This window comes from Mesoplodon mirus (assembly GCF_964341445.2).
Source record: "Mesoplodon mirus genome assembly, chromosome: 11".
Taxonomy (NCBI): Eukaryota; Metazoa; Chordata; class Mammalia; order Artiodactyla; family Ziphiidae; genus Mesoplodon; species Mesoplodon mirus.
The window spans coordinates 100391903-100417358 of record NC_138987.1 but is presented as its reverse complement, the minus strand read 5'-3'; the positions used below and the strand labels follow the sequence as shown (position 1 = coordinate 100417358).

At 45.9% G+C, this 25456-nt stretch overlaps 1 long non-coding RNA gene across 2 annotated transcripts in view; it reads right to left on the bottom strand.

Moving 5' to 3' along the window:
- The window catches only part of LOC309811679, a 127516-nt gene that overhangs the window by 9664 nt on the left and 92396 nt on the right, over nt 1-25456 (bottom strand). The window contains exons 5-7 of one of the 2 annotated variants that reach the window (XR_014295227.1): nt 7531-7699; nt 6616-6729; nt 4721-5236 (exon numbers count right to left, since the gene is read on the bottom strand). This is a non-coding gene — a long non-coding RNA (uncharacterized lncRNA). Of the gene's footprint in view, nt 1-4720; nt 5237-6615; nt 6730-7530; nt 7700-25456 lie in introns of those variants that run through there. The other variant, XR_014295226.1, reaches the window with a different exon arrangement.

The window sequence follows — 25456 nt, the reverse complement described above, 5'->3', positions numbered from 1 at the left end:
GTAGCGCGTTCTCTTGAGGAGCTGGGGGGGAGGACAAAAACAAACTTCTTAATGAGATCCTGTTTGTCGGTACAAGCTTGTATTAGAGCCTTTAATTCTTACTGTTAGAGGCTCTGTAATGAGCCCAATTAGACGTAGTTCAGTTAAGAGATGTTAACTAGACGTATTGCCGTGATCATTTTGAAATATATACAAATACCAAATCACTACATTGGACACTTGAAACTGATATAATGTTGTATGTCAATTATACCTTAACTAAAAAAAAAACAAGGAAGAAGAGAAATATTTCAGTAAAGGAGGAGAGATAATGTGACAAAAACAACACAGACTGGCAGGTTAAGTCCCTCAAACTAACATTTTTTTTTTCCCGTGATCATTGAGAATAACAAGAGTTGACAATGGGGAAAAAGTGGGGAAGGAAATAAGTAGGAAATCGTGACAAATAGACATGAGAGCCAAGCTCCATTTAAAGGTCAACAAATCCATTTAGGTATTACGATACCTGTCAGCTTCTAACACACTATAATCTTTCAGTATTTATTATTAACCAGAGGTTTTTTTTAAAGGCCTTCCTTTATTTTTTTTTTTCAGGTAAAAATAAGGCACCAGGGACAGTCAATATTGTGTCGAATAAAGTCTGACCTGCTTAATCCTGACAAGAGTCCACTGCACAGTTAAAAATTGACAGTAGTCGCCGAACTTGCAGTGGCAATTTGAGTGACTGAATCTAAACGAGGCCAGCAGTCCTAATCCTCAAATTTAATTTAGGATTAAACAGTTTTCTAGCTGGGTTTGCATGTCTGTGTGTTTGAAAGGTGATGCAATGACATACTCAAACTGGTTATTTTACTGTAGTTTTAATTCTTAAAATGTGTTAATTGGTCTTTAATGGTTATTGTTCACGACAGATCCACTCTAATAGCATCCTGTATTTTCCTAGTATCTTTCAAACTAAAAGCTTTTCACATAGTCGTACTCTTATTTTCATTTTCCCACACTCCCTTTGAGCAAGGGAGGGGGATGAGATAAAACAGGTGGGAAAACAAAGACACAGAAAGGGAAGTGTGTGGCCCTGGTCACCCAGCCAGTGACTAAACTAGACCAGTGGGTTCTCTTACATCCAAATTATAACGTCCAGCTAGACCAAGGCATTGGATCTTACAGATTCTTTCCCCCTCGTATTTGCTGGTGAGAAAGAAACTTCCTATCTGAAAGTATACCTTTCTGGGCAAATAGCAAGTGCTAAGGGTGCTCTTTCGTTCTCTTTATGTTCCAGATATGCAATCTGGAACCAGGGCAGAAATCCTGAGAGAGGAAACTAAATTTGCAGATGATGATCCAAGAGTTTTCCTTACACTGAATTTGGGATACATATTTTATTTATTTATTTATTTATTTATTTATTTATTTATTTATTTATGGCTGCACTGGGTCTTTGTTGCTGTGTGTAGGCTTTCTCTCGTTGCAGTGAGTGGGGGCTACTCTTTGTTGCGGTGTGCAGGCCTCTCACTGTGGTGGCCTCTCCTGTTGGGGAGCACGGGCTCTAGGTGCATGGGCTTCAGTAGTTGTGGCACATGGGCTCAGTAGCTGTGGCACACAGGCCCAGCCACTCCGCAGCATGTGGGATCTTCCCGGACCAGGGATCGAACCCGTGTCCCCTGCATTGGCAGGTGGATTCTTAACCACTGCGCTGCCAGGGAAGTCCAAGAATTTGGGATTTTTAAAACACAAAGCTGTATAAGCACATGTATTCTCTAGACAAACTAACTGGGTGTCTCCAAAGGGCAGACTGGGAGAAGTTACAAGGAGACATATTTTAGCTTAATGTAAGCAAGAATTAATGTAATTAATGTAATCAAGAATTAATGTAAGCACTCACACTTTCTGATTTCAAAAACATACTACAAAGCTACAGTAATCAAGGTAAGGTGGTACTGGGATACAGATAAACAGATAGATCAATGGAATAGAATTGAGTGTCTAGAAATAATCCCTCACATTTGTGATAAGTTGACAACAAGAATGTCAAGACCACTCAATGGGAAAAAGTAGTTTTTTCAACAAATGGTGCTGGGACAACTGGATAGCCACAGACAAGAAAAAGAAAGTGAATACCTACTTCATACCATACACAAAACTTAACTCAAAATGAATCACAGATCCAAATGTAAGAGCAAAACCCATAAAACACCTAGAAGAAAACCTAGGAGTGAATCTCTGTGAGCTTTAGCTAGGCTATGGTTTCTTAGATAAGCACAAGCAACAACAAGAAAAAAGAGATTCACTGGACTTCACTGTTGTTAGGAATGTAAAGCGGTGCAGCTGCTTTGGAAAACAGTCTGGCACTTCCTCAGAAGGTTAAACACAGGATTACCATGCAATTCCAGCAACTCCAGCTGGAATTATGCTACTTATATATTTGATAAATGGAGATAAGAGGATACAAAAGCTTAGGAAAATTCCACTCCAAAGTACATACCCAAGAGAAATAAAACATGTCCAAACAAAAAATTGTACGTGAATGTCCATAGCAGCATTATTCGTAATAGCCAAAAAGTGGAAACAACTCAAATGTCCATCAACCAATGAATGGATAAATAAGTTGTGGTATATCCATACAATGGAATATAATTCGGGCATGAAAATGAATGAAGTACTAACACATGCTACAACATGGATGGACTTTGAAAACATTACGAATAATCTGCTGTTAATCCCATCCACTATACTCATTATCTCAGACATTACAGTTTTTATTTCTAGAGGTTGATTTTGGGTCTTTTAAAAATATCTTCCACATCTCTACTTAATGTAGTCAATCCTTCCTTGAGCCTCTGAAGCTATGGAACAGAGTTATAATAGCTATTTTAATGTCTTTGCCTGCTAATTCTAATATCTGCATCAGTTCTGAGTCAGTTTGTTTACTTTCCCCATTACGGGTCATAATTCCCAGTATGCCCACTAAATTTTCATTAATTCCATTGACTGTGAATTTACCTTGCTGAGTGCTGGGTATTTTTGTAGTCCCAATTCTTGAGTTTGTTCTGGGGCACAGTTGTTTGGATACAGTTTGATCCTTTCAAGTCTTTTTTTTTTTTTTTAATTTGTTAGGCAGGACCAGGGCAGCATTTAGTCGAGAGCCAATTTTGCCCCACAACTGAGGCAAAATCCTTCTGAGTACTTTGCCTAATGGCTTGTGAATTATAAGATTTCCAATCTGGCTAGCGGGAACAGGCACTATTCAGGTCCTGTATGAGTTCTTGTTACTGTTCGCATAATACTTTCAGGTGGCTCTTTCCCTGACCTTGAACAGTTTCCTCACACTCATGTGCTGGTGAGTATTCTACTGAATACCTAAGGGGGACCCTCTGAAGATCTGTAGATTTTTGTTGCTGTCATTTTTCTGTCTGTGTAGCTCTCTCCTATCTGGTATTCTGTCTTGCAAACTCTAGCTGTCTTGGTCTCTCTGGACTCTAGCTTCAGCTCCTCACCTCAGGGAATCTTCGAGGCTCTACCCAGATTTCACCTTTCCATGCCACCATCTGGAAAATCTCTCAAGGCAGTAGGCTGGGCACTCACAGGGCTTACCTCATTTGTTCCCCATTTCATCAGGCCTGATGTCCAATATCTCAAAAATGGCTATTTAAAAAATATATTTTGTCTAGATTTTTAGTTATTTCTGGTGGGTGGGTAAATTTGGCCCCTTTTACTCCATCTTGATAGGAAGTGGAAGTCCAAGCTCATGCTAAATTTAGCAAAAAAGTAGAATTAACTGGTTCACAAAACCACAGAAAGGAAGAAAGTATACTGGCCTTAAAGTTGACTGGATTTTTTGACTCAAGTTTCACCAGAACACTTTCTCTTTCTCTCTCCCTCTGTCTGTCTGTCTCATTTCTACTTCTATATTTTGGCCACATTCAAGTGGAGGTCACAGCCACTGTCAGCTCTAGAGCCCACCCTGACAGCCAGCATGCCAAAGACAAAGACAGAACTCCTTTTCCATCTCCAACTTGGATAATTCGGTGGAAGGAGGGGCCTGACTTGGATGTATCCCATGTCTATGCACCAACCACTAAGCCCTAGAGGGTATGTTAAAAGGCTGACCCAAGAAGCAACAATCAAAAATGTATATCATCTACCTTACTATTGTACACGTAGGTTTGGGCATTTGTAAGTATTTTCTCATAATAACTTCCTGTAAATTGCTGTGTCAAAGGTTTTAGACAAAGCTTTTTTCATATTGTCAACTGTTCCACTGAAAAGTTGATACCACTTCACCCTCCCACCCACAGTGGGTAATTGGTACATTTCCCCTCACCATTACCAACACCAGGTACTTTTTTATTTTTTCAGTGTTACAAAGCTGCCTGGTGAAAACAATTTATTTCACTGTTATTTTAATTTGCAGTTCTTTATTATTCCTGAAATCAAATGTTTTTCATAGATATTCATTCATACAGTGGGTATTTACTGAGTGCCCGCTATGTGACAGTCACTATTCTAGACACTAAAGGTATATTAGCCTTTTGTATTTTTTATTTTGTGACTTTCTTATCATTTGGTCATTTTTCTACTGAGGCATTTGTCTTTTTTCTTATTATCTGTGAGAATTTCTTATGTACAGATGGCATCAACTCTGTCACACACATAGCAAAATTTTAAAGGTTAAGTCATTTGTCTTTAATTTTGTTTTTTATAATATTTTAGTGTACAACTGTTTAATGTGTCAAATCCTTTAGATCCCTGCCCTTGACATTGATGTAGTCTTGTCACTTTGAAGCAGGTCACATCTGGCATGTTAGCCAGTTTCTGTTTGAGATTCACCAAGTCATACGTAAAAATCAGCTCTCTGGCATGTGCCCCTCCCAGAGCTTAATCTACTCTGGCTCCTTATACGGCTCCCGGGGCTGCAGGCAGTGATTCAAAACAGGTTTTCTCCCAAAAGGCTAATTAAGAGAGGGAAGACTTCTGCTTCAGGTTCATCACAGACTTGGGTTATAAACAAATATTCTAGGTGATAATGTTATCTGCTTATCAATTTAAGAAAATCTATGAATAATGAGACTATTAAGTCAAATAACAACACATTTATTTTTCATTTAGGACTCTTTAAATTTTGATTTGCTCTGATCTGACAGCTGACATTTCCTGGTAGTCCCAGGAGAAAAGCAGGACAACAGCGTCCAAAAATGTAGGTTTGCAGGAGCTGCTTCTCTCACACAGGCTCATTTATCTGGAACAAATATCCTGCATATTCAGTAAAAGTAACAAACCGAAACATGAAGAATGTGGCTTCTTGGCTATGTTAGAAGGGGTCTTCTAGGCTCCAAATATATATATTTTTAATGTGTAAAATACACAAAACTTTCCTGCTATCGTTTGCTTGGCAAAGTTAGTGTCCAGTAAAACTTTCTGCAATGATAGAAATGTTCTATATCTGTGCTGTTCAAGATGGGAACCATTAGCCACATATGTGGCTACAGAGCTCTTGAAATGTGGCCAGTGAGGCTGAGAAAATAAATTTTAAATTTTTTATTACATTTCAATTAATTTAAGTTTAGATAGCCACGTGTGTAGGGTTACCAGATTTAGCAAATAAAAATATAGGATGCTCAGTTAATTATTAATTTCAGATAAGTGACAGATAATTTTGTAGTTTAAGTATATCCCAAATATTGCATGGGACAAATTTACACTACAAATTTATTCTTTATTTATCTGAAATTCAAATTTAACTGGGTGTCCTATATTTTAACTAGCAACGTTATATATGTGGCTAGTGTCTACCATATTGGACAATGCAGGTTTGAAGAACTCACAAAGTTCTTCACAATTACTCAAAGACTCTTGCAGGATTAAATCAAGGAGGAAAAATGGTTATGGTCATATCTTGGCAAGAAAAAGTGGCCTGGATTCTGAAAGAAAGCCATTAGATGCCAGGACCAGGACACCAAAGCAATTAAATTCAATCCAACAATCGTTTATTGGAAGCCTTCTGTGTGCAGAAAACATACTCAGCTGTATATGCCAGTATGGCTGTACAAATTGCTGAGACCAGTGTCCATTTGATTTGGTTGGTTCCTGTTCTGTACTGGGTGTTAACTATCTTGAATATCATCCCTGACTGTGAAGAAAACAAGGCAGGATGTCTGGAGATCCTCCTCTCCAGGCATTTACAACCTGATAGAACAGCAGCTTTAAAAACAAACAAAATCGGGCTTCCCTGGTGGCGCGGTGGTTGAGAGTCCACCTGCCGATGCAGGGGACACGGGTTCATGCCCCGGTCTGGGAAGATCCCACGGAGCGGCTGGGCTGCCGCAGAGCGGCTGGGCCCGTGAGCCATGGCCGCTGAGCCTGCGCGTCCGGAGCCTGTGCTCCGCAACGGGAGAGGCCACAACAGCGAGAGGCCCGCGTACCGCAAAAACAAACAAAAAAACAAAATCAAGAAGCCCTTTAACAAAAGATAGATGCTAAGTGATATATACAAGGAAAATGCTATGGGAATGTAAAGTGTCAGCCATGGAGGGAACCACCGATGGGTGAGGTCGTTTGCTCGGTTGTGGTGTTTTGTTTGCTTTGTGTTGCCAAGGTCTAATAAACTCATCTTCTTACCTTTTCTTCCTCGAGCTTGACACATTTTACAAACAAGACTTGTAGACCCCCATACGATTAAATCAAGGTGGGCATACTGGTGCAGGTATACTCCAAGAGAAATTCCACCACTTTCTGTAAAGAGAGCCAAACCAGTGAAATGCTATTCAAAGCAAAAAGACATGTGTAGAGCGCCTACCCTGATTCTGGGCTATGGAGTTAAGTTTCCAGGTGCAGCAGTCCAGTTATTCTACTTCCTTAATTTCTGCAGTTGAGAAGAAAAACACAGACTTCTCCATCAAGCCACAGACAGAGCTGGCTTGTATCAGGCCATCTAGGCCCGGCTCTGGGCCCATCTCCACTGCGGAAAACTGCCAGTCACACGGTGGCCCTTTCTCCTCCCCTCCCCAATCTCAGCTCCTAGATGAAATCTCGGACAGTTGTCCATCTGAAATCTATCATGTCTGACATCATGACAGTTCAACATTTCCCCTAGACTTCGAACTCTGAATGTGGCTCACAGCTGCACGGTAGGTTAGGGCAGGTTATAGCAGCTGCAGTGTTGGCTGTTGGTGGTTCACAGCTGAGCTCCCTCTGAAGGACCCTTGGCGAGGGAGCTGCCTTGGCCAAGGCTCCACCCTTCCCTGGGGCCACCAGCATCAAACGGCTGGTCACTGGGGATGTGAGGCCACACCTCGTTTTAGTGGGGACAACTCTGCACCGTTATCCAGCCTCCACGGGCTCAGCTGAGGCCCCTGGTGCCACAGCATCAAAGTTCACCTTCTCCCTCTGCCCAATTCTGCTTCCTTTACTGCCGTACACGTTTCATTCCTAAGAATACACTCCACCTCCAAAAAAACACACACAAAAAACAAAATAACCCCAACACCCTGTATGTATGTCTCCATCTAGGAGTCTGTTTCAGGGGAGACTTACCGAAGACATAGGTTGTTGAAATATCTCTTTAAGTAAACTTCAGCTTCTTACGACAAACTTCTCACTTTGTTGAGACTGGCTTTTTCTATTGCTTGGGAAAAACATGGCCTGAACTGCCTTTTTCCAGACAGATGGGCAAACTTCACAGAGGCAGGAGACTGAGAAGTTTCTGGAATGAGAGGAACCTTCCAGTGTTGGTTATATTATGTGGGGTGAGCAGACAGGTGCCTGCAATTAATCTTCCTATTCCTCAGTAAAGTGCCAGGACCCAGCGAGATATATAGACTGCTAAATACCCCTGAGCTAATCCAATCCTGCCCGGCAAAACAGTCACTTATTACAGGGAAGGCCTCCCAAGAGCCAATTTCACGCTCTGCTGGGAATAACTCCCTCCTCTTTCTTCCAGGAGACTTCCCACTTGTCCCTCTCCTGACTAACTTTTCTTGCAAGAATAAGAGCTGCTCTTTGGAGTCTTGGAAGTGGACTTTGCCACCTCTGATTCACAGCCACTTTCTCTTGTGGAATCTGACCAACATGTCTCTTATGGCCAGCTGTCACCCATTCATCTTTCCTCTGGCTTTGTGCCTTCTTTCGGCTTAGCTGCAAAGTGGGAAACGAGGGTGGAGTGGAGGGCGGTGCTTACACGGATGGAGTTCCTACTGTGTACCAAGCACTGTGCTGGGCGCTTCACATTATCTCATTAAACCTCACAATAAACCTGGAAGACATATAATATATATGTGTGTGTGTATATACGTAGATATATATGTGTATATATATTACACATACAATATATATGCCCTTCCCCCACCCTCCAAACACACACAACACCAAGGTTCAAAGAGTTACATAACTTAGTTCTTTAAGATGTGTAACCTCTCCTCTTTAGGAAGTTATCAGTCTTAGCTAGGTTTCCGTATGATTGTGAAGCAGCGTCCTAGGCTAATTCTAATGCAACTTATGTCCGTATTGGTCAAACTTGGTCCGATAGTGGTCTGGAGGCAGATCTAGCCCTTCAATAACCCCTAATTTTAGACTGTAAATCCTTTACAGTCTAAACTGTCCTAATGCTGTAGGTCGGAGGAGGCATCAGAAACTGGGAGAATCTCCTACCAGCTGACCAACCTTCTTGTTGTATAACGGATTAATGAACTCATTTAACGAGTATTTACTGCACTGTTACTGCCTACCATGTGCAGGAAGCATGGTTGGGGGATGCTGAGGCCCAGGAACGAAGAGCATGGACTCGGGTCAGACTGCTTGAGTGTGAACCCAGGCTCCATCACTTAGGAGCAGCGTGACCTATTCAAGATCTACTATACTAGATACTAGATATTAATCTACTCTACTAGGTATTGCTAATCTCTTGGGTCCTCAGGTTTTTCACTTGTAAAGTAGAGATAAAGCACCTATGTCATGGGGTGGTGGGTAGTTGTGAGGTTTAAATAGGATTGTCTATGTAAAAACAATCAGGATCCTGATTCAGGAAACACATGGTTTGGGAGGGGAGATAAGATGTGTGTGTAAATAACAATACAAATTTAGAAAGTGATGGATGCTTTGACGGTAGAAATCATGCGTGGTGAAATTTAGAGGAAGGAAAGATTACTTCTAGGTGAGGAAATCAGAGAAGACTTCTTGCATAAAATAGCATTCAAGTTGATGATATTCACACTGACCAGTAATAAACCTGTGAGTGGCAACCCTCTTGTCAACCAGTAAGTACCATCTAAAGTTTAAAACAGCACCAAGGGGGCTTCCCTGGTGGCGCAGTGGTTGAGAGTCCGCCTGCCGATGCAGGGGACACGGGTTCGTGCCCCGGTCCGGGAAGATTCCACATGCCGCGGAGCGGCTGGGCCCGTGAGCCATGGCTGCTGAGCCTGCGCGTCCGGAGCCTGTGCTCCACAACGGGAGAGGCCACGGCAGTGAGAGGCCCACGTACCGAAAAAAAAAAAAAAAAAAAGCACCAAGGGACTTCCCTGGTGGCACAGTGGTTAAGAATCCACCTGCCAATGCAGGGAACACGGGGTCGAGCCCTGGTCCAGGAAGATCCCACATGCCGCAGAGCAGCTAAGCCCATGCACCACAACTACTGAGCCCACACACCACAACTACTGAAGCCTACACGCCTAGAGCCCGTGCTCTGCAACAAGAGAAGCCACTGCAATGAGAAGCCCACGTACCACAACAAAGAGTAGCCCCAGCTCGCCTCAACTAGAGAAAGCCCATGCGCAGCAACGAAGACACAACACAGCCAAAAAAAATAAATTGTTTTTTTAAAAAAGCACCAAGTAACTGAGCCCTGGAATACAGTATCATGAGGCTGGGTGCCCAATGGGGATGATGACGTGCCTATGAGATCAGGAGAGGGTAACACATGTCCAACCCACAGATTCTGCTTTCCAGGCGACTCCACAGCATCATTCTGACCCTGGCAAGGTTTCTCCTGCCCAGGTGACTTTAGTCTGGGAAACACTCCAAATTAATGACTGTTGGCAAGAGTTTATAAAGTACACACCACGAGCCCTGAACAATGGTATGGGAAAGGATATCAAAGAGAGAGAGAGAGGGGGCTTCCCTGGTGGCGCAGTGGTTGAGAGTCTGCCTGCCGATGCAGAGGACACGGGTTCGTGCCCCAGTCCGGGAAGATCCCACATGCTGCGGAGAGGCTGGGCCCGTGAGCCATGGCCGCTGAGCCTGCGCTCCGCAACGGGAGAGGCCACAACAGTGAGAGGCCCGCGTACCACAAAAAAAAAAAAAAGAGAGAGACAGAGAGAGGGACTTACCTGGCGGTCCTGTGGTTAAGACTTCGCCTTCCAATGCAGCGGGTGTGGGTTTGATCCCTGGTCCGGGAGCTAAGATCCCACATGCCTCGCAGCCAAAAAACCAAAACATAAAACAGAAGCAATATTGTAACAAATTCAATAAAGACTTTACAAATGGTCCACATCGAAAAAAAAAATCTTTAAAAAAAAAGGGACTTCCCTGGTGGCGCAGTGGTTAAGAATCCGCCTGCCAACGCAGGGGACACAGGTTCAAGCCCTGGTCCAGGAAGATCCCACATGCCGCGGAGCAACTAAGCCCATGTGCCACAACTACTGAGCCTGCGCTCTAGTGTCCATGAGCCATAACTACTGAGCCCACGTGCCACAACTATGGAAGCCCGCATGCCTAGAGCCCGTGCTCCGCAACGAGAAGCCACCGCAATGAGAAGCCTGTGCACCACAACGAAGAGTAGCTCCCGCTCACCACAACTAGAGAAAGCCCGCGTGCAGCAACGAAGATGCAAAGCAGCCAAAAATAAATAAATAAAATAAAATAAATTTTTTTAAAAAGAGAGAGAGAGGGGCTTCCCTGGTGGCGCAGTGGTTGAGAGTCCGCCTGCCGATGCAGGGGATATGGGTTCGTGCCGCAGTCCGGGAAGATCCCACATGCCGCGGAGCGGCTAGACCCGTGAGCCATGGCCGCTGAGCCTGTGTGTCCGGAGCCTGTGCTCCGCAACGGGAGAGGCCACAACAGTGAGAGGCCCGCGTACCGCCAAAAAAAAAAAAAAAAGAGAGAGAGAGAGAGAGAGAGAGAGAGAGAAAGAGAAGAAGGAGAAGAAGAAGAAGGAGGAAAAGAAAAATATGTGACCTCTCTTTCAGGGAGTTTATATGGTCTAGTTAGGAAGATAAGATTAACATACAAAATGGTTTTTATAACATTTATTGTTCGTTCTCCTGTTTAGAAAAGCAATACAATTTCACTGCAGAAAATTTAGAAAATTAAATAGAAGAAAAGCAAAACCATTCCAAATCTCATTACCCGAGATTAACCACAGTTAACAGCGTGAAGTGTGAAGTTTTCCAGCCCATCCTCCCCACGCTTGCAGACAGCACACTGTCCCTACCCTCACCTCACACTTGCTCATGGGAGGGGGTTCCTGGGGATCATAAATCCTCCCGTTTCCTCTTTCCCTTCTGGAGATGTCTGCCTGGGAATGTGATTTGGCTTAAAGCACAGAGAAGGGTTTTTTTAAGCCTCTTCAGGCTCTCAGTGTAGCCATCGATCAACGACAGCTCTGTGGAGGATGATTCCCAGGCAGATGGGCCTCTTGTAAGGTGAGGACAAAGGAATTGGCTGCCACAGCTCTGCACCAAAACACTAAGGCTATTCCCACTTGGGTCAGAAAGCATCATGTTGTTTATGGGGAAATGGTTTCTTCTATAAGGCTGCTCCGGAGAGCACCGTACTGGAGAGTTAATATTAGTCGTGTGTGTGCGCGTGTGAGTGTGCTTGTGATTCTGGATGACTAGGAAGAAACCCTAATTCTGCATCTCTCAAGGGCACTGAGAGCTTAAAAGGATGCAGGCCCACTTTGAGAGGACCTGCTTAAGGCAAGGCCCCCTGTGGTGGGCGTCTAGACTACAGGTCCTCAGCTAGGAGCCCCACGCAGTGTCGGATGGTACTGCGCTTACAACTGAAATTAGCATTCAACGGGAAACCATCAGGAAATACCGTATACGTTTTTGGATTTTCAGCTTTTATTGAAAGAAAGAGAAAGAAAGAAAGAAAGAAGGGAGGGAAGGGAGGAGGGAAGGCGGGAAGGAAGGTCTGATAATCAAGGGCTCTTTTTTTTTAATTAAGGAAATTAGCCCTTTGGGTGTCATATTTTTTCCTGGTGTGCTGTCTTTTTAATTTGGGGGGGCTTTTAACTGCTGTCATTTGTTTTTATTTCTGTGCAGAAATTTTAAATTATTATGTAGTCAAATATATCAATCATTTCTTCTATGACTTCTGAATTTCATACCTTGCTCAGAAAGATTTTAGTCACCTGTATGAGTTTGCAAACCTGCCATAACAGAGTACCACAGACAGGGTGGCTTAAACAACAGAAATTTATTTCCTCTCAGTTCCGGAGGCTGGAGGTCCAAATCAAGGTGTCGTCAGGATTGGTTTCTTCTGAGGCCTCTCTCCTTGGCTTTATAAATTTATTTATTTATTTATTTTTGGCTGTGTTGGGTCTTCGTTTCTGTGCGAGGGCTTTCTCTAGTTGTGGCAAGCGGGGGCCACTCTTTTTTTTTTTTTTTTTTTTTTTTTTTGCTGTACGCGGGCCTCTCACTGCTGTGGCCTCTCCCGTTGCGCAGCACAGGCTCCGGACGCACAGGCTCAGCGGCCATGGCTCACGGGCCCAGCCACTCCGCGGCATATGGGATCCTCCCAGACCGGGGCACGAACCCGTATCCCCTGCATCGGCAGGCGGACTCTCAACCACTGCGCCACCAGGGAGGCCCTAGTTGTGGCAAGCGGGGGCCACTCTTCATCGCAGTGCGCGGGCCTCTCACTGTCACGGCCTCTCTTGTTGCGGAGCACAGGCTCCAGATGCGCAGGCTCAGTAGTTGTGGCTCACGGGCCCAGTTGCTCCGCGGCATGTGGGATCTTCCCAGACCAGGGCTTGAACCCGTGTCCCCTGCATTGGCAGGCAGATTCTCAACCACTGCGCCACCAGGGAAGCCCCTCTCCTTGGCTTTAGACAGCTGTCTTCTCCCTGTGTCTTCTCTCTGTGCCTGTCTGTGTCCTAATCTCTTCTTACATGGACACCAGTCATATCGGATTAGGGCCCACTGCTATGGCCTTATTTTAAATTTAATGACCTTCCCTATCTCCAAAAACAGTCACATTCTGAGATACTGGGGGTTAGGACTTCAACATATGAATTTTGAGGGAACACAATTCAGCCCCTAACATCATCCAAGATTATTTCCTTAAATTCTCCAACTGTTTTACTTTTAATGGTTTTATTTTTAACATCCAAATATTTGATCCATCTGGAATTTGTTTTGGTATAAGCAATGAGGTAGGGATCTAATTTTTTTTCTAGATAGTAAGTTAAATGTTTCAACTCCATTTATTAATAATTTTACCCCCAAAATCTTGATATTCTGCCTTTTTCTTTTTTTAAATTTATTTAAATTTATTTTATTTTTGGCTGTGTTGGGTCTTTGTTGCTGTGCATGGGCTTTCTCTAGTTGCGGCGAGCGGGGGCTACTCTTCATTGCGGTGCGCGGGCTTCTCATTGCAGTGGCTTCTCTTGTTGTGGAGCACGGGCTCTAGGTACGCGGGCTCAGTAGTTGTGGCCCACAGGCTCTAGAGCGCGGGCTCAGTAGTTGTGGCGCACGGGCTTAGCTGCTCTGCGGCATGTGGGATCTTCCCGGACCAGGGATCGAACCTATGTCCCCTGCCTTGGCAGGCGTATTCTTAACCACTGTGCCACCAGGGAAGCCCTCTACCTTTTTCTTATACACATTTCTCATGTATATTTGGGTCTATTTCTGGATACTATTTTATACCACTAATCTGTCAATTCCTGTGCCACTGGCAAACTTTTAATTATGGTAATTTTATAATATATTTCAATACTCTAGGGCTAATCTTACCCTGTTATTTTTCCTTTTCAGAACTTTATCACAATTTTTGCACGCTTACCTTTCAGCATTTACTTTAGCATTGCCTTGTCTAGTTCTAGAAAAGTTCTGATGGCATTTTTGGGGGGTCAAATATATAGGTGAATTTAAGAAGACTTTACATGTTTGTATAATTGGGACTCTACATGTCAATATCATTTCTTAGCATTGTTTACCCTTTTGTACTGCTTGACTTTTTAACCATGTACATGTCTTGTTTTTTGAGACCAGGAAAACGTGCGTTTCCATTCAAATAAAAAACAGAAAATGTAAAAGAATGCAGCAGAGGTAAACAACGATTAGCAGACATAAATTTATCTAGAGGAGCCACTTTGGAGCTCCTTAAATTCTCAACCCCACAATTACATCTTCTGTTTATGGTAAGTCTTGCTTTCTCACGGTTGGAGCAAAATAGATTCAGCAACACATTTTGACACAGTCTGCATGCTGCACCAATAAGAAATGTTAGTTCTCCCTTCTGCCGCATCTCATCTGTGCAAATTCAAAAGAGGCGCGCCTCTCTCAAAGGTTGTCCAGGCTGAGAGAGGCCGACGGTAGACGTAGCTGGCTTCCCTAACCCTCCCCGGCCACGGCCATCACTGTGTGACCGCCCCCAGGAGGGTCAGCTTCCCAGCGACAAAGAAGCTGCTCCAGGACCTCCTGCAGCCTCACCAGCGATCAGCTGCTCTTGTCACACGAGCTCCAGCGTCCTGCCTGCCCTCCCGGAGCACAGCCCAGGCCCCGTGCGCCAGCGCCCCGGCCTATAGCGCAGGGAGGTGGTGAATCCGGAGCCACACTTCTGAAGAGGCGGTTTCCAGCGCTGCTGCTTGGGTGCCAAGTGAAGGCCTGCTAGCTCTCCCCTTTTCTTCCTTGCTTCGTGCATTCCCGTTCCGCACACGTGTGGGAGGATCCTTTTGACACCAAGTCAGCACCGTGTCACTCCTGGGCTCACAGCCCTCCGCTGAGCTGCCACCTCGCCCAGAGTGAGAACCCGAGTCCTCACAGTGGCCGACTTCTGGTTCCACATGATGCGCCCGCCCACCCCAACGCTTGTGACCTCACCTCCAGTTCCTCTCCCTGCTCTTCACTCTCCTCCACCACGCTGGCCTCCTCGCTGTCCCCTTAGCACCCGGAGCTCCCTCACCTCAGACGGCCCCACGGGCCAGTCCCGCACCTCCTTCAGATCTTTATGCAAATGTCACCGTCACAGGGAGGCGTTTTCTGGTCACCCTACCTAACACTGTAAGCCCTATGCTCCCCACCCCTGTTCCTGACTTTATTTTTCTTGTCAGAAATAACAGCATACTTGTTTCTTAATTAGCATCCGTCTCCCCTCACTAGAATGTAGGCAGGGATCTTCGTCTGTTTGGTTGAGCGCTGTAGCCCCAGAGCTTAGCACAGTTGCCTGCTGGAAAGGTGTTCACAGGCTCACAGACGTCTGCTGAATGAATGAACCGGTGACGAATCCCTCTGGGCTGGCATCAAGGAGATCCACCATCTCCCATCTCCCCAGAGCCACTCAGGCTTTGGAGTCCCTGGCTCTGGCTCACAGAGTAAGAGCTTCACTTTCATGGAACCATTCAACTGAGATCTGGGACACCTAGAGGCACAGCTCCCCTTAGTTTTTCAAGGAAACTGCCTTGTTTGCAGAGTGAATAATTAAGATCTCTTCAAAGATAAACCAAATCTAATTTTGCCTATAGTCAAACCTTCCTTGTTTAATAGGAAGGAAGCTCTGCTGGCCATGATGCATTTATTCATTGTGCATTTATTGTAATTTGATGCGTAGCTTTACTGAAATAAATCTGTTTGCTAGTTCCCTTAGTCAGGGGAGAGAGGGTGCTCAGATATTCATTTATTGAGTGCCGACTAGAGCCAGGATCTTATACGGCGCTGGAGATAACTCCTGCCTTCATGAAACTCACAGTCTCCTGGGGGAGACACACAATAAACTGAGTAGTAAACATACCGTTACAAGCTGGAAAAAGAACTATGAAGGTAACAGAGAGAATACTGTGACAGATGATAACGGAGATGGACCCTCTTCGATACGGGCAAGGAAGGCCTGTCTGAGGAGAAAATATTTAAGCTGAAATTTGAGGGTGAGGAAGAGTCAGCCACGGCACACGCGGACACGGAGATCTGGTGTGTTCTCAGAGCTGACAGGAGGCCGAGGCAGCTGGAGCAAAGCGAACGACAAGAAGAAGGCCTCGAGGATGTTGAGGATGTTGGCAAGATGAGGCCAGACCGTGGATCCCCCTGCAGGTCTCTGTGCACCGTGCAACCACTGAGGAGTTATTAAGCGGGTGATGACCTAATCCAACGCGCTTCGCTAAACACTCACTCTGACTCTTGTATGAGTATGGCAGCTACCAGCCACACGTGGCCACTGAGCACTTGAAATATGGCACGTCAGAGCTGAGGTGCACTGCAAGTATACAGTCTACATGGTTTGCTATGTCTAACGTGACATTAAAAATGTAAAGTATCTCATTAATAATTTGTATATTGATTACACGTTGAAATGGTATTTTGAATACATTAGGCTAGTAGAATGTATGATTAAAATTAATGTCACCAGTTTTGTTTTGGTTTTAGTTTAAAGTGGCTACTGGAAAAATTTTGATTACACACGTGGTCATGTTCTATTTCTGTGGACACTGCTGCTCTTGCTGTTTACGAAAAACAGACTTGAGGGACTTCTCTAGTGGTCTAGTGGTTAGGATTCGGTGCGTTCACGGAGGTGGTCCGGGGTTCGTTGGGGAACTGAGATCCTGCAAGCTGTGCAGTGTGGACAAAGAGAAAAAGAAAAGCAGACTTGAGAGGGAGCAAGGGGGAAGTGAGATGACCAGTGATGAGGCTCTTGCTGGAATTCAGAAACGATGGGCTAGTTATCATGATGGCGAGGGTGTTAGCATAGAAAATGGAGAGAAGTATCAATAAATACATTTGAGGTCTGGTTTTTGGTGGTGATGGGGGGTGGATCTGTAGGATTGACTGATGAATCAAGGATGACTCCCACATTTCTGACTTGAGCAGCAGGTTACATGGAAGGGCTGTTACTGGGATGAGTAAAACCAGGGGAGGGGTGGGAAGGGAATCCCAAGCCCAGTGTTGGACATACTGAGATAGCCCCTCCCAAAGGAGGTGTCAAGCTGGCAGCTCTGAGGCCGGAGCTCAGAGGAGAGGTTTGGACTAGACTAGAGAGAAAATTTTGAGCACATAAGAGGTACAGGGGGTTAGGAAGATGGTGTAGAGAAAAAGAGAAGAGGGCTGGAGCACGGGACCCCAGTGGGCCAGTTAGTTCATGCGTCATAAAGACAAGGGCCCCCAAAGGGAGCAAAGGAACAGAGACCTAAGAGGGACACAGGGGAGTCGTGGTGCCACCAAACAAAGGGAGGAGCCTGAGAAAGAGTGTTCCCAGCGCTGACCACTAGCCGGAGAGTCCAACAGAGAAGCACCGACAGAGTCCAGAGGTCCCAGCTACGTGGGGCCGGATCCAGCGCTGAACCCAAAGAGGCCACCTGTCGGCGCAGGAAGGGAGGGAGATGGTGGTGGACGGAGGGGCAGTCCGCGGTGAAGACTTAACTCTTCCAAGAGGTCTGGCTCGAGGAGGGCACCCGGAGAGAGAAGAAGAGTGCGGGAACGGTGATTCAAGCTGGGTGGGATTAAGGACACGGGACGGGACAGGCGTGAGCAAAGGGACATAGCCCTCCAGTGGTGGAGGAGAGGTGATGGGCCACGGGGGCAGGAAGCTCCAGCCTCGGGGCTCCTCCCTGCCTGCGGCCCTTTCAAGGCCTCGTTTCGATTTTTAATTTTGTGTTTTTTCTTAAAGCGGGTCCCCAAGTTCCACAGGCCGCGGGGCCGCGCAAAACCTGGCTCCTCCACACCCCGCCCCCAGCATGGAGGGACTGACGTTTGATAAGAGGAGAGACGGCCCAGGGTTTCTCGAACTTCAGTGATGACAATAAATGAAAAAAGCCTCAAGACATGAAACATTTTGTCAGAGGGACCCAGGAATTTGGGTCCCCAGCTTGAGAGTCACTGACGTGCTGGAGGCGTTCACACACCGGACTCGGGACGGGAACCCGAGGCCAGGCTGGCTTCACGGAGTGTGGCCTGCGTGGCCTCAGAGGCTCAGAAGGACCCCGGGCTCGGTTTAGTGGCGTGCTGTCAGCACCTTCAAGTTCCTCATAGTATCGGAACAAGGGGCCGCACATTTTCACTCTGTACTGGGCCCTGCAAGTTATGCAGGGGTCCTGGCCAAATGGTGATATGTGACTTTTTGAAAACTGAGATACAATTCACATGCTGTAATCCCTGACTCAGTGGTGCCTCCGTTTCCTCATCTTCAAGTCACCGCGACGAACCCCCTCTGAGGTGGGTGATGGGACAATGAACGTGAGTTCCGTGGGCTCCTCCGACCAGGTGACTCTTGCCACAGAGTAAGCCCTCGGCTGCGTCTGGGGCATCACGGCTCAGCGTGCCCTGGTTTCCCGCAGCTGAGGCTTTCTGTTCTCAACCCCACCGATGGGATTTTTTTCTTCGTTTTTCCACCAACAGCCTTTTCCAAATAAGGGTTAAATACATCGATCGCATCTTTCTCTCTCCCAAGCTGTCTCTGCTAGGGCTTGGGTCCGTCAGTGACTGCCCCGTGCAAGAGGTACAAGCAGATGCAGACGCAGCACCGGACTGGGCAGAGCTGGGGCTTTCGGTCCCCTTCCTCCTGAGGGGGCCTGAGACATCAGATGGGCAGAGTTAGTGAGAGAAGGAGAGAGAGAGGCAGGTCTGTTTCCGGCGTTTGCAGGGCTCAAGGCACAAATACAGACAAAGAAACACACGACAGAGTTAACATTTAAAGTTTAAAACTTAGGCTCACAAGCTGTTAAAATCTTATATCCTTCTACTTTGACAAACATATTTTCGTAACGCTGGCTTGGTTTAAATCTGGAGTTTTCGCTGGAACGTGATAGTGTGAAGTGAGCCGGCCACCAGTCCTCTCCACGTCTCTCCCCATTCGTGGCTGAAAACGTTTCGGACGCGATGGGGCAGTAGCCACAGAGGGACGGAAGGCACTGGGGACAGAGAACTTCCAAATCTTGCCCTTGAGCCAAGCCGGGCTTGTGAGGACATCCTGGTTTTATGATCACGATGGGGGTTCAGTCCTCAGGATCGGGGAAGATGCAGGAAAGCTGGGGCCCACCGAGGACAGCGCTCAGGTTCACGCCGGCACCCGCGCCCTGCACACCTTGGGGTTCACTCCCCAGCCTCTCAAGGTCCTCTTCATGAATGACTGCCCGGCAGTACCAGGTGCCTTCCCGTGGGCTTGATAAGCGCAGCAAAGGTGCATGTAGAGAAGGCAAGGCGCGGCAGGAGGTCTTGAAGAACGGGTCCCCAGACGCCGTGTTTTCCGGCCTTTCCGCAGCTGATCTCAGCCTGTGTCCTTTTTTTTTTTCCACAGTGGCCTCCAATTTATTTTTTTTAATTTATTTTTTATTAGTTTCTGCTTTATAACAAAGTGAATCAGTTATACTGTTCCCATATCCTTTCCCTCTTGCATCTCCCTCCCTCCCACCCTCCCTATCCCACCCCTCTAGGTGGTCACAAAGCACCGAGCTGATCTCCCTGTGCTATGCGGCTGCTTCCCACTAGCTATCTATTTTACATTTGGTAGTATATATAAGTCCATGCCACTCTTTCACTTTGTCACAGCTTACCCTTCCCCCTCCCCATATCCTCAAGTCCATTCTCAAGTAGGTCTGTGTCTTTATTCCCGTCTTACCCCTAGGTTCTTCATGACATTTTTTTTCCTTAAATTCCATATATATGTGTTAGCATACAGTATTTGTCTTTCTCTGTCTGACTTACTTCACTCTGTATGACAGACTCTAGGTCTATCCACCTCACTACAAATAGCTCAATTTCGTTTCTTTTTATTCAGCCTGTGTCCTTGAGAAGAACAGGATGAGGTGTTGGCTCTCACATGGGAGATGCGGGGGTCGGGGGGGCTAGACACGGATGTCCACGGGAAGTCGTGGTGAGGAGAGCAGACCTTGGATGGATGTCCAAGGTCTCCCCCCGAGAGGGATAAGCTTCAGCCTGATGTGAGGCCACCACGGTCCCCAGCACGACGGGAAACAGAATTTAGCCGAGCTCCTGGTAGCTGCCTTGCTTTCCAGTATTTATGTCAAAGAGATCATGAGCAGCAGATGGAGCTGCCAGGTGGCAAGAATCTTCCTGAGAATGAAGTCAAGACAGGAGAAAACAGAGTCCACAGACTCAGGGAGACAGCGGACACGAGCGACCCATCTGAGGACGGGGGACCCGGCCTTGCTGAAGACGAGAACTTGACCATCTTGGCTACAGGACAAGAAACTGTTCCTCTGCTTTTTTTTTTTTTCCCACGAGTGAGTTTAAATCGGTTTTCTGTCACTTGTGGATGAAAGAGTCCCGACTGATGCCCGGAGCAAGGCTCTATAACGTGCACGGGTGGAGAGCTGAGGTGAGCTGATGGTACAGAGACGATCCTTCCAAATGGGAGTGTGGTGTAAACTAGACACATCACTTTGCAGTGCGCGGGCCTCTCACTGCCGTGGCCTCTCCCGTTGCGGAGCACAGGCTCCGGACGTGCAGGCTCAGCGGCCATGGCTCACGGGCCCAGCCGCTCCACGGCATGTGGGATCTTCCCGGACCGGGGCACGAACCCGTGTCCCCTGCATCGGCAGGCGGACTCTCAACCACTCCGCCACCAGGGAAGCCCGACACATCACTTTGAACGAGACCCGATCTATGTTCTCCAGGGAGCTGTACAAGCACGTGACCCGGAGCAGCCGCTCCTCCTAACTCCACTCCCTTAACTACCACCCAGCTACCATCACCACACCCTGTCCCTTCCCACAACATACACACACCAACCACTGCCTGAAATTCTCCAGCGTGGAGAGCAAAGAAGCAAAGAAAGCCATAGCTATGTCCACCAACCAACTGACAGTAAGACTGTTTTTGCTACTGACTCCCAGGGTAAAGGGCATATTGTCGTAATGACATGATCACACACAAATCCTTACTGAGCTCCTACTAGGTGTAAGGCATTAGGATAAATACTGTGGCACGTTCAGGGGAGTGGAAAACACTGGTCCTTCCTTCAAAGAGTTTATAAAGTTAATGGGGAGATAAAGCCTAAATAGTGTATAAAGAAAGTTTTTAAAAAAATACAAGTGTTTGGGAAACAGTTTGGCAGTTCCTAAGACAGTTAAACATGGAGTTACCATTTGATTCTACTCCTAGGTATTTACCCAAGTTTTGTCCACACAAAACTTGTATATGAATGTTCTGTTCACATCAGTACTATTCACAATAGGCAAAAGGTAGAAACAACCCAAATGTCTCTCAACTGAGGAATGGATAAACAAAATGTGGTATAGCCATACAATGGAATACTATTCAGCCATAACAAGGAATAAAGTATTATGGAACAATGAAAATTATATATCTAGTCTCTGTCCCTGGTTCCTGGCACAGAGCTCCTAAAACCCTTGGAATTTCCTAAGTAACAGGGGAGTCTTTTGTTATGCATAACAAGCCCCTTTCAACCACACCTGAGTTTATGCTAATGAGTTGACTCTTGGTGGGCCCCTAGAAGGCTTCAGGTTGGGAGCTGGTGGCAAGAAAGACCAATCCATGATTAGAAAGTTGGACCTTTCAGCTCCATCCCCAACATCCAGGGAGGGAAGAGGGGCAGGAGATTGAGTTCAATCACTAGTGGCTATTGATTTAATCAACCACGTAATGAAACTCCATAGAACCCCCTAAATAATGGGGCTCAGAGAGCTTCTGGGTTGATGAACACATCAAAGTGCTGGGAGGGTGGTATGCCCTGAGAAGGCTTCAAGCTCTGGGCCCCCCCTCACCATGCTTGGCCCCATGCACCTCTTCCATTGCCTGGTCCTGAGCTGGAGCCTTTATAATAAACTGGTTACTCTAAGTGAAGTGCTTTCCTCAGTTCTGTGAGTCGGAGTCATTCTAGCGAATTATCAAACTTAAGCGGGGGAGTGGTCATGGGAACCCCTGAATTTGTAGTTTCCTGGGCAGAAATGTGGGTAGCCTGGGCACCCCATTGCAGTTGGTGTCTGAAGTGGGAGCAGTCTTGTGGGACTTAATCTGTGGGGTCTGGGGCTCACTCCAGGAGTTAGTGGAAAAACTGAATTGAATTGTAGGGCACCCAGCTGGTGGCAAAGAATTGGCTGGTGTCAGGAAGAAAGAACTCAGAAGTACTGGCACAGGCTACAACATGGATGAACCTTGAAGCCATTATGCTAAGCGAAAGAATCCAGACACAAAAGGTCATGTATTGTATGATTCCATTAATATCAAATGTCCAGAATGGGCCAGTTTCTAGAGACAGAAAGCAGATTAGTGGTTCGTGGGGACTTGGAGGAGGGGAGAACTGGGAGTGACGGTTAGTGAATACAGGTTTCTGTTTGGAGCGATGAAAAGGTTTGGGCGTTAGATGGTGGGGATGATTGTACAACTTTGTGACTATACTGAGACCACTGAATTGTACACTTAAAAAACAAATTAGTAAATAAACCTTTGATTAAAAAAGCAAAAGGAAGGCGTGTGACCCAGCTACACAGGAGAAGCTATCACACTGGCGGCCCCTGCACAAAACAATGCGCTGTGAGGAGCTATAATGACAGGCAGGAGAGATGACAGCTTCGGGTCAACTGGAAGTGACTTTAAAATAGCTGATTCCATAACAGTGGCTATTTTCAGGCTATTGCTTTTGCTTAGCCTAATACAGAAACCAAGTATTTCTATCTTAACCACATAGCCAAATCCTTCCTTGCTGAGTCCTTTTTTTTTTTTTTTTTTTTTTGTGGTACACGGGCCTCTCACTGTTGTGGCCTCTCCCATTGTGGAGCACAGGCTCCAGATGCGCAGGCTCAGCGGCCATGGCTCACGGGCCCAGCCACTCCGCGGCATGTGGGATCTTCCCGGACCGGGGCACAAACCCGTGTCCCCTGCACCAGCAGGCGGACTCTCAACCACTGTGCCACCAGGGAAGCCCCTTGCTGACTCTTAACATTTATTTTCCTTTTATCTTATATCGCTGGTCACAAGAAATCATTTGTTATTTTTGACTAAAAAAAAAAAAAAGATATATCAAAAGACTAAGGTTGCTGTATTAGCCTGTGTTCTTCCTGGAAAGCAAGGATTGAGACCAAGGCTTGAGTAAAAGCGTTGGAGCTGGTGGGGGCTAGGTGGGCAGTAATCTCATGGAACTGGGGAAAGTAAAACAGGAAAGGAGGGAAAACCGGTACAAAGGTGTGTTTTCATAAGGGTTGTTGTAGGAAACTGAGTCTCTGTCTCTTTAGGACTTTCTGAGAAGCCATGTTGAATGGCCTCAGAATTATGCACCTTAGATCGGGAAGGACTGGTTCTTGATCCCATTGGTCAAGGTTCTCCCCACAGGGCACTGACTCCCCTGCACTTCTGGGCTGTGAGTGCTGAGTGGATTCTGCAGGTATCCCTCAACTCAGTCTCTGAGTTCTGGGGCAGAATACAAGAACTGCGCCCAAGAAAAGTTGGTGGCTTCTCCATGGGACTTACACCATTGGCTCCCCTGGGCCTCAGGACTTCAGATTTGGGCTGGAGCTGCATCACCAGGTCTCCATGGCCTCCATCTTGCTGACAGCAGATTGTGAGACTTTTCAGCCTGACATTGCATTAGAGGACATTGGATGCTTGTAAAATCATGCCTAACGTAGATGCTTAACCTGACATTAAGAGAGTCATAATGAGCTGTGCAGCTACCGAGAAATCATAGGAACCCCTTCCTTGGTCTCCTAGACTGTTCCTCTGGGGACAGCTAAGTACCATGTTGTGAGGACACTCAAGCAGCCCTACAGAGAAAACCTAAGAAGATCTAAGGCTTCCTGCCAACAGCCAGCACCAATTTTCTGAGAAGGTGTAGCTATAGAGAAGGTGTAGTCTAGGAAATAAGCCCTCACCAAACACTGTGAAAAATAAGTTTATGTAGTTTGTGAGAAAAAAAGTTGGGAGGCTGGAGCAAAAGGTAGCCAATTAATAATTTTTAAAAAATTATAGGGCTTCCCTGGTGGCGCAGTGGTTGAGAGTCCGCCTGTCGATGCAGGGGACATGGGTCCGTGCCCTGGTCCAGGAAGATCCCACATGCCGTGGAGTGGCTGGGCCCGTGAGCCATGGCCGCTAGGCCTGCGCGTCCGGAGCCTGTGCTCCGCAGCGGGAGGGGCCACAACAGTGAGAGGCCCACGTACCTCAAAAAAAAAAAAAAAAATTATAACACCTTAACTTTACACAGTGTTAATATCAAATACATTTCAATTTAAAAATGCATACAAAGGAACTTCCCTGGTGGCACAGTGGTTAAGAATCCACCTGCCAATGCAGGGGACATGGGTTCGATCCCTGGTCCGAGAGGATCCCACGTGCCATGGAGCAACTAAGCCCGTGTGCCACAACTACTGAGCCTGCTCTCTAGAGCCCACAAGCTACAACTACTGAGCCCTTGTGCCACAACTACTGAAGCCCACACGCCTAGAGCCCACGCTCCGCAACAAGAGAAGCCACCGCAATGAGAAGCTCACGCACCACAACGAAGAGTAGCCCCCGCTCGCCGCAACTAGAGAAAGCCCGTGCACAGCAATGAAGACCCAACGCAGCCAAAAATGAATAAATAAAATAAATAAAAATTTTTTAAATGTGTGAAAAAAAATAGGCAATGAAAGTTAAGAGATCAATACAAGATGGAATTGTTTCAGGCTGAAGAAGTACGGAATCATGAAAGAGGCAAAGCTTAGACTTGTAATATTAACATAGCTCCATATAATACCTGGGTTCATTACTGTATTTACTTAAATATATTTTGTTTATATATTGCTTACAATTTAAGTAATTCTCACCTTCCTTATCTTAGCAGGAAACTTAAAAACATGTAAACATAAAAGAAAATAAGACTGGGGAAAGATAGTCTTTTCAACAAATGGTGCTGGGAAAACTAGATATTCACATGCATGAAGTTGGATCCTTACTTCACACCATACACAAAAACTAACTTGAAATGGATGAAAGACCTAAACATAAGTACTAAAACTATAATGCTCTTAGAAGAAAACATAGGGAAAATTTTCATGACATTGGATTCAGCAGTGATTTGGCACCTGACAACAAAAGTACAGGCAAGAAAAGAAAAAGTAAATAAATTGGACTTGATCAAAATTCAAAACATTTGTGCACCCAAGAATACTACCAAGAGAGTGAAAAGACAGCCTATAGAATGGGGGAAAATATTTGCAAATCATATATCAGATAAGGAATTAGTATCCAGAATATATAAAGAACTCCTACATTTCAATAACCAAAAAAACACACTACTCAATACAGAAATGGGCAAAAGACTTGCATAGACATTTCTTCAAAGCAGATATTCAGATGGCCAATAA